The sequence below is a fragment of the Chrysemys picta genome, chromosome 3 (assembly GCF_011386835.1).
Source record: "Chrysemys picta bellii isolate R12L10 chromosome 3, ASM1138683v2, whole genome shotgun sequence".
NCBI lineage: Eukaryota > Metazoa > Chordata > Testudines > Emydidae > Chrysemys > Chrysemys picta.
Window position 1 is genome coordinate 87,367,077 of NC_088793.1, and position 15,596 is coordinate 87,382,672.

Consider the following 15,596-nt stretch of genomic DNA (forward strand, 5'->3'; position numbering starts at 1 on the left):
GTCTGTGGGGCTCTTTAGTAGTCTTTGTGAAATAAGTTTGCTCATCTCAATGTCTGTGTCACAATATGCACCACCACAACGGACACGCCTGTCGGCAGTCTCAGCACAGAGACCTAGGACTGAATAAATAGCGAGACTGAACTATCCTTTCACGCCATGGTGTGTTTACACCCCGCCCCCTGTATTTTATTCTGCAGACTCAGTACAAAAGTAAATGATTCCTTCTAGCATTCAGCGTCCTTCTCATGTACAGTTCCACTGAGTTATTACAGTACCTATATGTCCCTCAGCGTAAAGCCAAAAATGATCCGATTGATTCTAAATGGACATGCTTTCACACAGTGCTTATTCTTCATTTCTGTACAGAGTTGTCACCACAGTGTATTTGTAGCTAGGTGATTTACTGCCAGAAACACAGGCAATCTTTGGATACAAACAGAACTTCAATATCTCCCTCTGCACCATTCTGTTCTCCACGCTGAGCAAACAGGTTTTGCGTTACCCCTCCATCATTGTCACCATGGTGCTCTACTCCATTGACTCTGAGCATTTTCCAACATGCAGCTATCACAATTAGAAACACTGGATTCAATTACTAAAACATGTATTTCTGAGCAGTTCTTTACTTAGAAAAATTGTAGATGAGCCAGCTCGAATGTATTATCATTCTCTTTTCCTTTGTGCTCAAGAGACCACTAATTGGTCACTGCACGATTAAACACAGAAAGGGATCAGTTCCAAAAATAACGCAGAGTGAGGTATTAAGGAGTGTGTGCCTTTATAGAAACCTGAAATATCTGTCAAACAAAGAGATAATATATGACTCATTCTTTTATTTAATCTTTTCTTGGCTATTCATTCATCCAAGAGGTCCAGTGTTTTAATCAAATTGTCTCCACCAAGAATATCCTTTTTCTTTTACAGTGGAAGATTCCCCAAGCTTGCAGATATTGGGGCTTAAAGGAATTCCAGGATCTGGAGAGAGGATGATTTGGAAGGTAGGGACATGAAACTATATCTTTTCTTTCCACGGAATCAGAGCTCCCCTTACTGCAGGTTTGGGGCTGGGTTGGATTCTTTCTGAACCGATTAGCTCATCCCTAATTGTTTTCGCTAAGCCTGCCAAGCAACAGAGCTGACAAATACTGTAAATATAAACACCCTCTTTTGCTAATTTACTGACTCATACACAAATCCGCTTGTTGTTAATCCACGAGTGTCACAAAACTCTTGACTCTGATCCTTGTGGAAAATCCGGGCAGTATTCCAACAGTTAGTCCAGTGCTGACATTAGCATTTCCAGTTGCAAATTGTGAACAGGCACAGAATATGTCTCCAAATCATGTTATTTTACAGAATATTGATCATTTTAGGGCATTTTCCTGTATAAAAGTTATATTTGTTTTTAGACTCTTGCACTTTTGTCAGTAAAATAAAGTATATTTTGATAATACCAGTAGATTGAGAACATATGATCAGTTAGTGTCATGATACTAGGATCAACCATCTTTTTTTTTTTTTTTTTTTTTTTTTTAATGGCATGTGGCAGAGATAGGCCAGTGACAATATTCCAAGCTCAGCAGCACAGGTTAAGTCACAAAGATGTTATGTTACAATTGCATGTGACTTATTTCAGTCTCTACCATTTCTTTTTTAATATTCTTAGGGTGTGGTTTTTAAAGATATTCAATCAATGGGAGTTAGGCCCCCAAAAACCTTTAAAACCTGGTCCTGTATGTGCAAAAGGAATTAGGTGTTGCGATGCTGCGCCTCACAATGCCTAACTGTTAGGTGCTTAGAAAATCACTGTGATTCACAAAGCCTGATTTAGGCTCCCTATATAATGAATAGGGAGAAAGAGGCCGCCTATTGCCATTTAAAAAAGCCAGCGTGCTAGGCAGGGAGCTGCCTAAGCTAGCCGATGGGAAATGCTGCTGACAGGGATACGTGCTAAACCTGCCCCTGTCTTGGAGATATGTGCCTATCTCTGCTTGGGATTCTCAACTGCAAACCCTCTCTTGGCATTAGGTGCCTACCATGGGTGGTGTATGAGCCCCCCTTCGGGGAGGCTAGCCACAGGGCCCCACCCCTTCCACCCAAGGCCCCGCCCCAAATCGACCAGAGTCCTAAGCGCCCTCCATCTACTGGAGCATTGAGTCCCCCCATGGCCAGAGGAGCCCTGATCAAACTGCACCGGGCCACCCTCAGAGCCAGGCTGCTGGGCTGTCCCCAGCGCTGGGCCATTGGCTGGTCTCAATGCTGGCTCCAGGGCTGGGCTGATGGGCCATCTCCAGTGCCAGGCTGCCAGCTGGCCTCAGCATCGGCCCCAGTGCCAGCCCGGGCCCACTGACCTCTGCCTGGAAGCAGAGCTGAGCTCTCAGTCCCACCGGCTTGGGCACCAGCTTGGGGGAGAGGGCAGAGTATGGGTGGGGCCAAGGCTTGGCTTAGGGGAGGCATAGCTTCCCTTGGCCTATTATATCCGCTGCCCATGGTGCCTATACCATTTTAGTGAAAAGGAGGAAGACTTCGCTCATAACTTTTAACCCCATGGTTAAGGTACTCATCCAGGAAGTGGAAGACCCTAGTTCAAGTTCACCTTGCCTGAGGAGGAGAAGGGTTTGAACAGGGCTCTGCCAGGTATCAGGTAAATACTCTAACCCCTGGGCTATGGGATAATGTGATACGGGGGCTTTCTCAGTCTCTCCTGTTGAAGATAATACACTCCGGGTAAACAATTATAGAGTCATTGGAAGACAGGGGCTGGACTCTGAGCTTTCTACCTCCTAGGTGAGTGCTCTGTTCACGGGGCTACAGTCGTTCTCATGCTTGTGCTGTCTCTCTCTTACTCTCCCCAATGACTCTTCATTTGTGGAAGAACCTCCCCAACTCCTACACTAATTGAAAAGAGCTGGGCTTGGTTTAAGAATGCACTTCAGAAGAGGGGCGGTATACAAACCAGGACTGTGAGTCATAATAGAGCTGCTTTGAGGTCTCTACTGTAGCCCAAGGATAGCAATTGCATATGCTGCATTTTCACCTCTGCTCTGTAGCGTCCAATGGCCAATAGATCCATCAAACTTGCCCCATTTTCTCTCTTTACCCCTGCATGATTGAATGCAGGGTGTTGCCATGGAGCTGGATTAGGAGTGTACACATCTCCCACAAGTGTGGATGCTGTGGAACTTCGCCTGTTACGTGACAGGCAGGGTCCTTCTCTTGCTACAGAGGGACAGTTTTTACAGTTGCCGCATAGAGATTTTGAACCAAGTTCTGCTATTAAACATATGCAGCCACCATTCAGTGTGGGTTGGGCATGTGTAACTGTGGATAGAAGTTTGCTCTTTCTGGCTTCCAATATTGTAGCAGCTGGTTGTCCAGAAGTGTCTCTGATATCAGCATCAGTGCAGTATATCTTTTGCTGTTTCGGGTTGATAAAACCCATTTATAAAAATTAATTACAGCAAAGACAACATTGTTTTCTACGTAAGAAAATACATCAGTTTATCCTGTTTTTATAATGGCACATGGTTCATTGCTACCAGCCATGTACCAACTGTGTAAATACAGTGGAATCAAAATAATATTTTAATATGTGAAGTTGGGATGGGGGGGAGTTCTCCTGTCTTTCAGGATTTGATTTTAATTGAACCTGCCTGGGCAGCACTGGAAGCCACACCCTACTTAGCAACAGTTGCTAAGTAGAATAAGCTTTACAAAAAATGCTGCTACTGTTGGCACAGAGACCTGTGCTGTCCAGGTGGCTAGGGTCTAAAGGATCCCTCCTCTTATCTCATGGAGGGAAACTGACTCACAATTATACAGAGGAGGGAGTGGCATGCTTTCAAGTCAGCAATTGTGTTGGAATTGGAAAAGGGAGACTCAAGAAGATTGGGTTTAGAAATAGGGAGACAAAAGCTCAGCATGAGGAGGGAGTTAAGCACCTAGCAACCTTGGCCCCCAGTGAAAAAAAAACCCACAGCAGCAGAAGTGATCCGCCTGCAAAGTACTGCATGTGAACCAAAGAACATGCCACGTCTTTTCCATCATCTCCTCTTGAGAACAGTAGGGACAACCCAGTGTGCCGTTCAGCTTTGCTTCTCTCAGTAAAACAGATTCCGATGTTCAAAGTAGTGCTGCATACACAGGGCCATCTAAGGTAATGAGGTTACACGGGTACAAGTCAGGGCATTCTGCCTGTTCCATTTACTTGTACACAGTCTTTGCTCTCTTCTCTTCTCACATTGGTCAGCAGTATTCTCTTGTGTTTAGTTTCCTTACTTTACATATACAGATGCTATAAATAACACTAATAATTTTTATGATTAGTTCCTCCTCTTCCTGCTAATCCCAATTCCTGGGTAGTCCTCTAATGATCTAATCCTTCCAAAATTATTTTGTCTTCACCATGAATAAAAGAGAAATGTCACTTTCTCCTTTAGGTGCTCTAACTTTGGTGGGTGTATTTACTGTAACTAATGAACTTTAATTACTTTTGCAATTGCAACTTATTTGACAGAATTTTCCACTGACTGCACAAAACATCTGTCTTGTTGGGAATGTACATTTTCTCTGATCTACATATAGTACTCTACTAAAATATGGTAACATATGTAGTCCATTAGTCTATAAAGCAATAGGCAAGCAGAGCTCCTATAGGGACTCAATGAATTTCCACTCTTACATCTGTTCTTTTGCCTTTCAGGTTGGGGGCGAAGTTGAGACATTTTCTCACCTAATTTAATGGTCTAATAATTAGATCAGTGGTTCCCAAACTGGGGTTCATGAACCCCTGGGGGTTTGTGAAATGTTACAGGGGGTTCTCAGGAAAAAATTCCCTAATGGTGGACAGAGCTGTCCCTAGGAACCCTGGGCAGCACGGGGCCAGCAGCCCGGAGCCCCTGGACTCCCAAGAGCTAAGCAGATCAAAGCAAGCATATCTATCACACTGAGCAGATTTAAACTTCAAGACTCCTTATAAGAAATGGAAAGGGAGGTGGATATTTTTTGCTGTTTTTAAAATTAAATAGGCAGCTAGTATTGTTTTTAAAATTATTATGAAGAACAAGTTTAAAGCTTTGTTGTAACGTGCGTTGTTTGCCTGGACTGCTCAAGACCTGAATGCTTGTTGTAGGAGGAACTCTTTGAGTTGGCTTCTTAAATACCTTCATGCTGTTTCACATCTGATACTCCTTGATGAAACATAGGACCCTTGTCTTATAACAGGCTTATTCAAAGTGATACAAGCTACGAAAGTGAGATCTTGGAACAGTGTTGCCGTTTTCATAATGTAATAAAAATACTGTAATGATAAATAATAATTAATAATGTGTAATTAGCATGTCATAAAAACAAATTTTATATTTCCAAGATCACTGCTTTTATAATTTATACTCAGGTAAAGGTGAAAATCCCTGGAAATATTCATTTTTAGGAGGGGGTTCACGAGACTTGACATTTTAGTGAAAGGGGTTCACGGGTTGTTAAAGTTTGGGAACCACTGAATTAGATGTAACAATCCACTTACTACTTGACTTGCTTTGTGTTTCCTTCAGAGGCTACATAATGCCAGTGCTTCATTCTGAGCAGAGGTTTCCCGGCTGTTGTTTGTTGACAGACTGTACAATTATACTTCATTGAAATCACCCTCATAATAACAAGGTCTCTATTTAATGCCTGGTTCCTAATGACAATGTTACAAGGAGGATTCAGCAATTCTTGGAGCTCTGGCAATGTTATCTGCTTGCCAGATCAGATGAATGATGGGTAATTATTTATAGCGAAGAAGTTAGGAGCAATGGTTAAAATATGGCCTAATCTAGTGAACTGCTGGGCACGGACATCTTGGTGTTGCAAAATCAGGTATCTACTCAACTGAGAGTACAAGCAATAACAAACTGCCAGTGCTGTTATTCACAATTATTACACTCACACACACACACATGCGCACACACACACACACTTATATTGCCGTCCCATGTGAATTTTAGAGGGTGTCCCTTTAAAAGATGACTGTTGTTAAGCAACTATTTTCTAATAACTTAATTGTTTCTTTTCTTATTTTACTGTCTTACACCACACGTTGGGCCTCATTCTCCACTCACACTGGTTTTACACTGTTGTAACTCCACATACTTGAATAGAGTTGTGCCTGCTTTACATGAGTGTAACTGAAAGGAGATCCAGGCACTATATATTCAGATAAGTAGCAAATAAAGATACTATAGTTCTTTTTTATTTAGCAAATGGAGATTTTTTCCCTCTCATTCTTAAAATGTGAATACCCAGACTGTGCCCCTTCTGCTCCAGCAACTGAGAGACAGAGGAAGCAATTTTTATAGCACATAGAGTATGTGGAGCATCATTCTGAGATGTTTTTTCAATATATTTCCCATTCATCTGAATTCCCTTTGCTCACTCTCCATTGGTAGTGTCTGGAACTCTGTGGCATAGTACTATGGCAAAGCTATGAAACTCACATAATACCAGAGGTTAATAGCCAGGAGAAAGAGACTGCAGAAACAGAGGGATGAGTACTGAACTTGTTCAATGCAATTTTATATGGATTTTCTAGGCACCAATCCAGAACAAGCAATTCCTGGCAGCTGATCAGTCTTTGAAACACCCAGAAGAGATGGAATCCACAATCCATCCACTCACACTATATCCAGGCATGATATCATGATCAGAAGTTTCAGAGAAACACTTTAATTCTTTTAAAAAGAACAGGAGTACTTGTGGCACCTCAAGTACTCCTGTTCTTTTTGTGGATACAGACTAACACGGCTGCTACTCTGAAACCTTTAATTCTTTTGAGGAACAGATGAGATGAGTGATCCCATGAAACACCCTTTCCTATAAAATAGACTCTACTGGCCCAGATTGTCAAGATTAATTGCCTGCAAATGTGTGCTTACCTTTGCATGTACTTGTATTGCACGTGCACATAACCAATATGCTCTTGTCAGTTAGATCTTTGCATGCTCTTATGGTGAGTTGGGTGCCTGACTGGCCACATGCATTCACAGCTACTTTATTTATTTACACACATCAGGTATCTGCATGAAAAAATATGGTGCATGGAAATATGTGTGCAATGGTATACACCCAACTTTGAAAGTGGCACATTGTGAACAGTCAAAAGGTTATATTATTCTTCCATTCTCCCCAGATTAGGGTGGTGCCTCATGATTTCTGGTCTGTGTTTGGCAAAGACTTTTCCTATCAGCAGCATGTACCTGCTTCATTAATATCTTTTTAAATGTGCTGGTTTGAAGAGGGAGTGAGGGAGGACAGGGCCCCAAGAGATAATTTTTGATACACTTTTCATACATCAGAAGCGGATTTAAAACATTCCAAAATATCTGCAGTATGTTAGTTCCCCGTAGTTGATTTACAGGCTGTGACAGAAAATCCATTTCTGTTCCTGTAGATGCTAAATTCATTACCCTGCCACAGAATTCAGACTCTCCACTTCTCCTTGAACTTCAGCTTGCTGCCATGACAACTAGTACCAGACAATATTTTTTCTTTCCACTTTTTTCATTGGCACATTCACATATTGCAGCAAAAATAGTATCCTTTTGTGATATTAAAAAAGTAATCACTGCATTTTATTACTGATGTCCTCTTCATGCTGTGACCTTATACCATATATTATGTATGCAGCATCCATCTGATTAATCACACTACAGTCTATGGCTTCGTAAACTATCAGGCCAGATTTTCTTTAAAGCGGTGTGAAAAGAGGATTTTCCCCCCTCCTTCCAAATTTCTCCACAGCTGGACATTTCAATTTACAGTAAAATGTATTTGAAATGGGAATGTATAATGCACTTTTCTTCAATAAATAACTGCTCATTCTTCTCTGTCTTAGAGGTTCTCTCCATTTTCTGTTGTCAGAAGTATTCAAGGATTAATTTGCCTATGAAAGTCCAGGCAGTTTTCGTCAAACCTCTCTGAAGTCCTATTAAAATTCCAAATGGGTTTCTGAGTGGAGTGTCTGATCTCAACATCAAGAAACCAAGGAATGTCAGGACAAATGGAAATGAAACCATTCCGTAAATAGGTTGCTACTGGTACTGGATGAGATGGGAGACTGTCAAACTAAGGATTGTTGACTCTCTACTACAGAAATTATGGACCTGGCATAGAGCAGTGAAGCACAATATGCCGAGTAGGTTGGTTAACAGGTGGGCAGCAACTGAATATACTAGTAGGTAGGAGTTAAAGGTTAAAATTGTTGAAACTTGTAGAGAAACATGGAGGCAAACTGGATGCTTTAAAAAGTATAAATACGTATGGGTTCAGTAATAATAAAATGATAAAGTAAATGTTATAGTGCTGTAGTTAGTGTTTTGTATTAATGGTGAAAAGCAACAGAGGGTCCTGTGGCACCTTTGAGACTAACAGAAGTACTGGGAGCATAAGCTTTCGTGGGTAAGATCCTCACTTCTTCAGATGCAAGTAATGGAAATCTCCAGAGGCAGGTATATATCAGTGTGGAGATAACGAGGTTAGTTCAATCAGGGAGGGTGAGGTGCTCTGCTAGCAGTTGAGGTGTGAACACCAAGGGAGGAGAAACTGTTTCTGTAGTTGGATAGCCATTCACAGTCTTTGTTTAATCCTGATCTGATGGTGTCAAATTTGCAAATGAACTGGAGCTCAGCAGTTTCTCTTTGGAGTCTGGTCCTGAAGTTTTTTTGCTGTAAGATGGCTACCTTTACATCTGCTATTGTGTGGCCAGGGAGGTTGAAGGGTTCTCCTACAGGTTTTTGTATATTGCCATTCCTGATATCTGACTTGTGTCCATTTATCCTCTTGCGTAGTGACTGTCCAGTTTGGCCAATGTACATAGCAGAGGGGCATTGCTGGCATATGATGGCATATATAACATTGGTGGACGTGCAGGTGAATGAACCGGTGATGTTGTACCTGATCTGATTAGGTCCTGTGATGGTGTTGCTGGTGTAGATATGTGGGCAGAGTTGGCATCGAGGTTTGTTGCATGGGTTGGTTCCTGAGTTAGAGTTGTTATGGTGCGGTGCGTGGTTGCTGGTGAGAATATGCTTAAGGTTGGCAGATTGTCTGTGGGCGAGGACTGGCCTGCCTCCCAAGGTCTGTGAAAGTGAGGGATCATTGTCCAGGATGGGTTGTAGATCACTGATGATGCGTTGGAGAGGTTTAAGCTGAGGACTGTAGGTGATGGCCAGTGGAGTTCTGTTGGTTTCTCTTCTGGGCCTGTCTTGTAGCAGGAGGCTTCTGGGTACACGTCTGGCTCTGTTGATTTGTTTCTTTATTTCCTTGTGTGGATATCGTAGTTTTGAGAATGCTTGGTGAAGATCTTGTAGGTGTTGGTCTCTGTCTGAGGGGTTGGAGCAGATGCGATTGTACCTCAGTGCTTGGCTGTAGACGATGGATCGTGTGGTGTGACCGGGGTGGAAGCTGGAGGCATGAAGGTAGGCGTAGCGGTCGGTGGGTTTTCGGTATAGGGTGGTGTTAATGTGGCCATCACTTATTTGTACGGTGGTGTCCAGGAAGTGGACCTCCCGTGTAGATTGGTCCAGGCTGAGGTTGATAGTGGGGTGGAAGCTGTTGAAAGCATGGTGGAATTCTTCCAGGGTCTCCTTCCCCTGGGTCCAGATGATGAAGATGTCATCAATATAGCGTAGGTAGAGAAGGGGTATGAGTGGACGAGAGCTGAGGAAGCGTTGTTCCAGGTCAGCCATAAAAATGTTGGCATATTGTGGGGCCATGCGGGTGCCCATAGCGGTGCCACTGGTCTGGAGGTATATATTGTCACCAAATTTGAAATAATTGTGTGTGAGGATAAAGTTACAGAGCTCAGCAATAAGTTGTGCTGTGTCATCATCAGGGATACTGTTCCTGACAGCTTGTATTCCATCTGTATGTGGGATGTTTGTGTAGAGAGCCTCTACATCCATGGTGGCTAGGATGGTGTTTTCTGGGAGGTCACCAATGCATTGTAGTTTTCTCAGGAAATCTGTGGTGTCACGGAGATAGCTGGGAGTGCTGGTGGCGTAGGGTCTGAGTAGGGAGTCCACATATCCAGACAGTCCTTCAGTGAGAGTGCCAATGCCCGAGATGATGGGGCGTCCAGGATTTCCAGGTTTGTAGATCTTAGGTAGTAGATAGAATAACCCCGGTCGGGGCTCTAAGGGTATGTTGATTTGTTCCTGTGTTAGTGTAGGGAGTGTCCTGAGTAGATGGTGCAGTTTCTTAGTGTATTCCTCAGTGGGATCTGAGGAAAGCGGCCTGTAGAATTTGGTATTGGAGAGTTGTCTGGCAGCCTCCTTCTGGTAGTCAGACCTGTTCATGATGACAACAGCACCTCCTTTATCAGCCTCTTTGATGATAATGTCAGGGTGGTTTCTGAGGCTGTGGATGGCATTGCGTTCTGCACGACTTAGGTTATGAGGCAAGTGATGTTGTTTTTCCACAATTTCTGCCTGTGCACGTCGGCGGAAGCATTCTATGTATAGGTCCAGACTGTCATTTCGACCCTCAGGAGGAGTCCATGTGGAGTTCTTCTTCCTGTGTTGTTGGTGGGAGAGTATCTGTGTATCAGTGCGCTGTTCAGTGTTATCATGAAAGTATTCTTTGAGTCGGAGGCGGCGAAAGTAGGCTTCCAGATCACCACAGAACTGTATCATGTTCGTGGGGGTGCTGGGGCAAAAGGAGAGTCCCCGAGATAGGACAGACTCTTCTGCTGGGTTGAGTGTGTAGCTGGATAAATTGACGATATTGCTGGGTGAGTTAGGGGTACCCCTGTTGTGGCCCCATGTGGCAGGAAGGATTTTAGACAGCTTACGGGGTTGATCTACAACCCATCCTGGACAATGATCCCTCACTTTCACAGACCTTGGGAGGCAGGCCAGTCCTCGCCCACAGACAACCTGCCAACCTTAAGCATATTCTCACCAGCAACCACGCACCGCACCATAACAACTCTAACTCAGGAACCAACCCATGCAACAAACCTCGATGCCAACTCTGCCCACATATCTACACCAGCAACACCATCACTGGACCTAACCAGATCAGCTACAACATCACTGGCTCATTCACCTGCACGTCCACCAATGTTATATATGCCATCATATGCCAGCAATGCCCCTCTGCTATGTACATTGGCCAAACTGGACAGTCACTACGCAAGAGGATAAATGGACACAAGTCAGATATCAGGAATGGCAATATACAAAAACCTGTAGGAGAACCCTTCAACCTCCCTGGCCACACAATAGCAGATGTAAAGGTAGCCATCTTACAGCAAAAAAACTTCAGGACCAGACTCCAAAGAGAAACTGCTGAGCTCCAGTTCATTTGCAAATTTGACACCATCAGATCAGGATTAAACAAAGACTGTGAATGGCTATCCAACTACAGAAACAGTTTCTCCTCCCTTGGTGTTCACACCTCAACTGCTAGCAGAGCACCTCACCCTCCCTGATTGAACTAACCTCGTTATCTCCACACTGATATATACCTGCCTCTGGAGATTTCCATTACTTGCATCTGAAGAAGTGAGGATCTTACCCACGAAAGCTTATGCTCCCAGTACTTCTGTTAGTCTCAAAGGTGCCACAGGACCCTCTGTTGCTTTTTACAGATTCAGACTAACACGGCTACCCCTCTGATGTATTAATGGTGGTGGTGAGCCTATATGTATATGTATATATGAGAGGTGGTGTGTGTGTATATATATGTGAGAGGAAGGATGGCTGGGGTTAGGGAACTAACCAAAGTCCCTACTCGGTCATAGACTTCCATTTAGCCTCTCTGAGCTTCAGTTCCCCATCTGTAAAATAGGTCTAGACTAAGGTAGCTGGCACTTAAGCCAAGATACCTATAGAAGTTGGTCCTACCAATCTTATCATTGGAAAAAGGATACACGTGTTCATACATATATATTGGGACTGATCCACAAATGTTAACTATGTTCTCTGCCAAATTATGAACATACAAAGTTTTTTTTTGTTTCACTTCCATTTGTATAGAAATTATTCTTTGTGTTTTGGATATATATATATCCATTTTGGACTTAATTGTCACATCTCTGACACCTGTGTGACCCCCTTTGCAAAATTTAGTCTGTGTTCCAAAGCATGGGGGTGATAGAGCACATCTTCTCAATGAAATGGCTGCAAGACATTTTTTAACTTGGGCAAAACTACATATTTTCCCCTAAGCTTGTTCTGAAAAGTAGCTGAACTATTTTAGCTGAAACTTCCCAAAGAATTCAACCTGAGGCAGACACGTTGGTTTAAAAATCAACCCAAATGGTTTAAGCTTAGCAAAGTTATAAGCAATTGAAAACAGAGTTTTATAATGAAAAGTACTGGGGAAACCTTAACTTTAGGTGTTGGCTATTGTTACAAGTTCAATTTCATTCAATAACAAGATATGTTAAATAGCTAGTCACAGGGCTTGTCTTCTCTACCATGCTACATCAGCACAGCCGCATTGGTGCAGCTGAACCGCTGTAGCACATCTGGTGAAGACACATTATGTCGACAGGAGAGCACTCTCCTGTTGACCTAATTACTCCATCTCAGTGAGAGGTGGAAGATATGTCGGTGGGAGACTGTCTCGTGTCGACATAGCAAGGTGTAGACACCGCTTTAAGTTGTGGCAACTTACATTGTTCAGGGGTGGTTTTTTCACACCCCGGAGCAACGTAACTTTCATCAACTTAAGTGGTAGTGTAGACAAGCCCTTAATCATTTTCATTAATCAATTATTATTGCTAAAAGATTAATGGAACATAATGCAGAAAGGAAGGCTAATATATTACCAACCCATTTGGGAGGCATCAGTGTATCTGGTGAACTGTCTCAAAACCAGTGCTTCACTTTGCCTTTATATATACTAGGGTTGTTTACCCCAGATGAGGAATTCACAATCTCTTTGCATTACTTTAAACCTATCATTCTTATCTATTGTCTTTGACATGTTTTTGGAAACTTTTTGCTAGGCTAGCACAGTCCTTCCAGTAAACAAAATAGAGATTGTAACTAGTTTATTATCTTATTTTGACCATAGCATTCCAAAAGTCAGCAAAACTTTAGAGACATCCTGTATCAGTTATAGCTTGGTACAGAGGGCATGAGAGCTAAGCATCAACACAATCATTTGTCTTCTCCTTTTTTTCTGGAATGTATTTATACCTAACACTGAGATTACAATACTTCACATCTACCCTTCATTAATCAGTTTAACATAATGAAAAAGGATTCTGAAAGAGATTAATATGAATAAAATTCATAGTTATATAAAACATAGGTGATATTATATATAATATAGTATATGATTTTGGTTAACACTATAAACCTTACAGATTTTCTCTTATTTGGCTCCGTACACATTTGCAAGACAGAAGATCTGTATAAGCAACAGATAGACAAGCATAGCATACCCAAAGGCTGGTGGATTGCATGTATTTCTCAAGCCTTGCTATATTCTCCTGAAGTATACATAGCATGAGTCATGCAAAGGTTACAGCACCTAACTACAAATCATCATGAATATAAAACATTCTAAGTATAATGTATTATACTTATTACCTATTAGCTACTTTCTTATTCATGTTACATAACATTTAATTTTTAATCATGCATATCTATAATAACAAACAAACCCCATGATTTGATTAATATATTTTACTTGCGAGCTGAATGCATTCTGCTTGTGAGAGCTGCTTTACCAATATTCTGTTTACAACAATCAGCTTCACAAGTCTGGTTCAAAAGTCTATTCCTTTATCTGATAACTGCCTGTACAGTATTTAGACATATAAAAACAGTTTTTTTAAACTTGAATTTCAATAGCTAGCCATTTTTGTTCCACATGTCTGTCTCCTCTTGAGTTTATCAAGTGCCACATCCTTCTTTCCTTACTCCTGTGAAGTAAATGAAACCATTTGTATGTATAGGAGGGAGGTCTGAAGTAAATAAGATGAAATTCAATAAGGACAAATACAAAGTACTCCACTTAGGAAGGAACAATCAGTTGTACACATAGAAAATGGGAAATGACTGCCTAGGAAGGAGTACAGTGGAAAGGGATCTGGGGATCATAGTGGATCATAAGCTAAATATGAGTCAATAGTGTAAGACTGTTGCAAAAAAAGCAACCATCATTGTGGGATGTATTGGCAGGAGTGTTGTAAACAAGATACAATAAGTAACTCTTCTGCTCTACTCTGCTCTGTTATGGCCTCAACTGGAGTACTGTGTCCAGTACTGGGCACCACATTTCAGAAAAGATGTGGGCAAATTGGAGAAAGTCTAGAGAAGAGCAACAAAAATGATTAAAGGTCTAGAAAACATGACCTATGAGGGAAGATTGAAAAAATTGGGTTTGTTTAGTCTGGAAAAGAGAAGACTGAGGGGGGACATAGTAACAGTTTTCAAGTACATAAAAGGTTGTTGCAAAGTGGAGAGAGAAAAATTGTTCTTCTTAACCACTGAGGATAGGACAAGAAGCAATGGGCTTAACTTGAAGCAAGGGAGTTTTAGGTTGGACATTAGGAAAGCTTTCCTAACTGTCAGGGTGGTTAAGCACTGGAAAAAATTGCCTAGGGAGGCTGTGGAATCTCTATCGTTGGAGATTTTTAAGAGCAGGTTAGACAAACACCTGTTAGGGATGGTCTAGATAATACTTAGTCATGCCATGAGTGCAGGGGACTGGACTAGATGACCTCTTGAGGTCCCTTTCAGTCCTATGCTTCTATGATTTAGCCTTCCACTCCCAGGTATACTGACTGGCTCCTTTCTTCTTGCGCCATTACTTTCTTTGCTTTACAATCTTTGGATTTGTTTTCCTGGCATTTGTGTGTGTGAGTGCACAACAGCATCATAGAAATGGAAATGGAAAAAAATCTCTCTCTCTCTCTCTCTCTCTCTCTCTCTCTCTCTCTCTCTCTCTCTCTCTCTCTCTCTCTCTCTCTCTCTCTCTCTCTCTCTCTCTCTAAAAGACAGCTTCTAAAGTTTGGCCAGGATTTAAACTTCACGATCAGTTCTGTGGCTCATTTTTATTAAATAGCAGCACCAAACTGAAGCTGAAGTTGCAAGGTTTGACACTATCCAAGTAACTGCCACAGAGAGTGGTACATCTGGTTTTGATAACTGTAATAATGTCCAATATTTGTTTTTATAATGAAGGAGAGAATCCATGCAGCATTACTGGTGAGAGGAGTATTGACAGTGAGAAGGCCACAGAATCCATTTAGTTCAAAGACAGACTAAGTCTAAGGCCTCAATCCTGCAAGTCCTTATGCACATTAGTAACCATGCATGTGAGTAGTTGCATTCAACTCCGCCGGGCTGCTTACACAAGTCCCTAAGCTTATGTGGGATTGGGGTCTGAGTGGTCATGAACAGGCTGTACAACAGGGAATATAATTCTGTATTCACTATCCCGCCCAGCATTTCCCCATTGGGAACATGATCTCATTTTAGCCATGTGCATGAGGTTTGAAATAAATCCAGCTGTATACAACCACAAAATTCCATTACTTGGCATTTCCATTTCCTTAAAAAGTCTATTTGTTTTATCTGCGTTTAATCTCAGTTTGA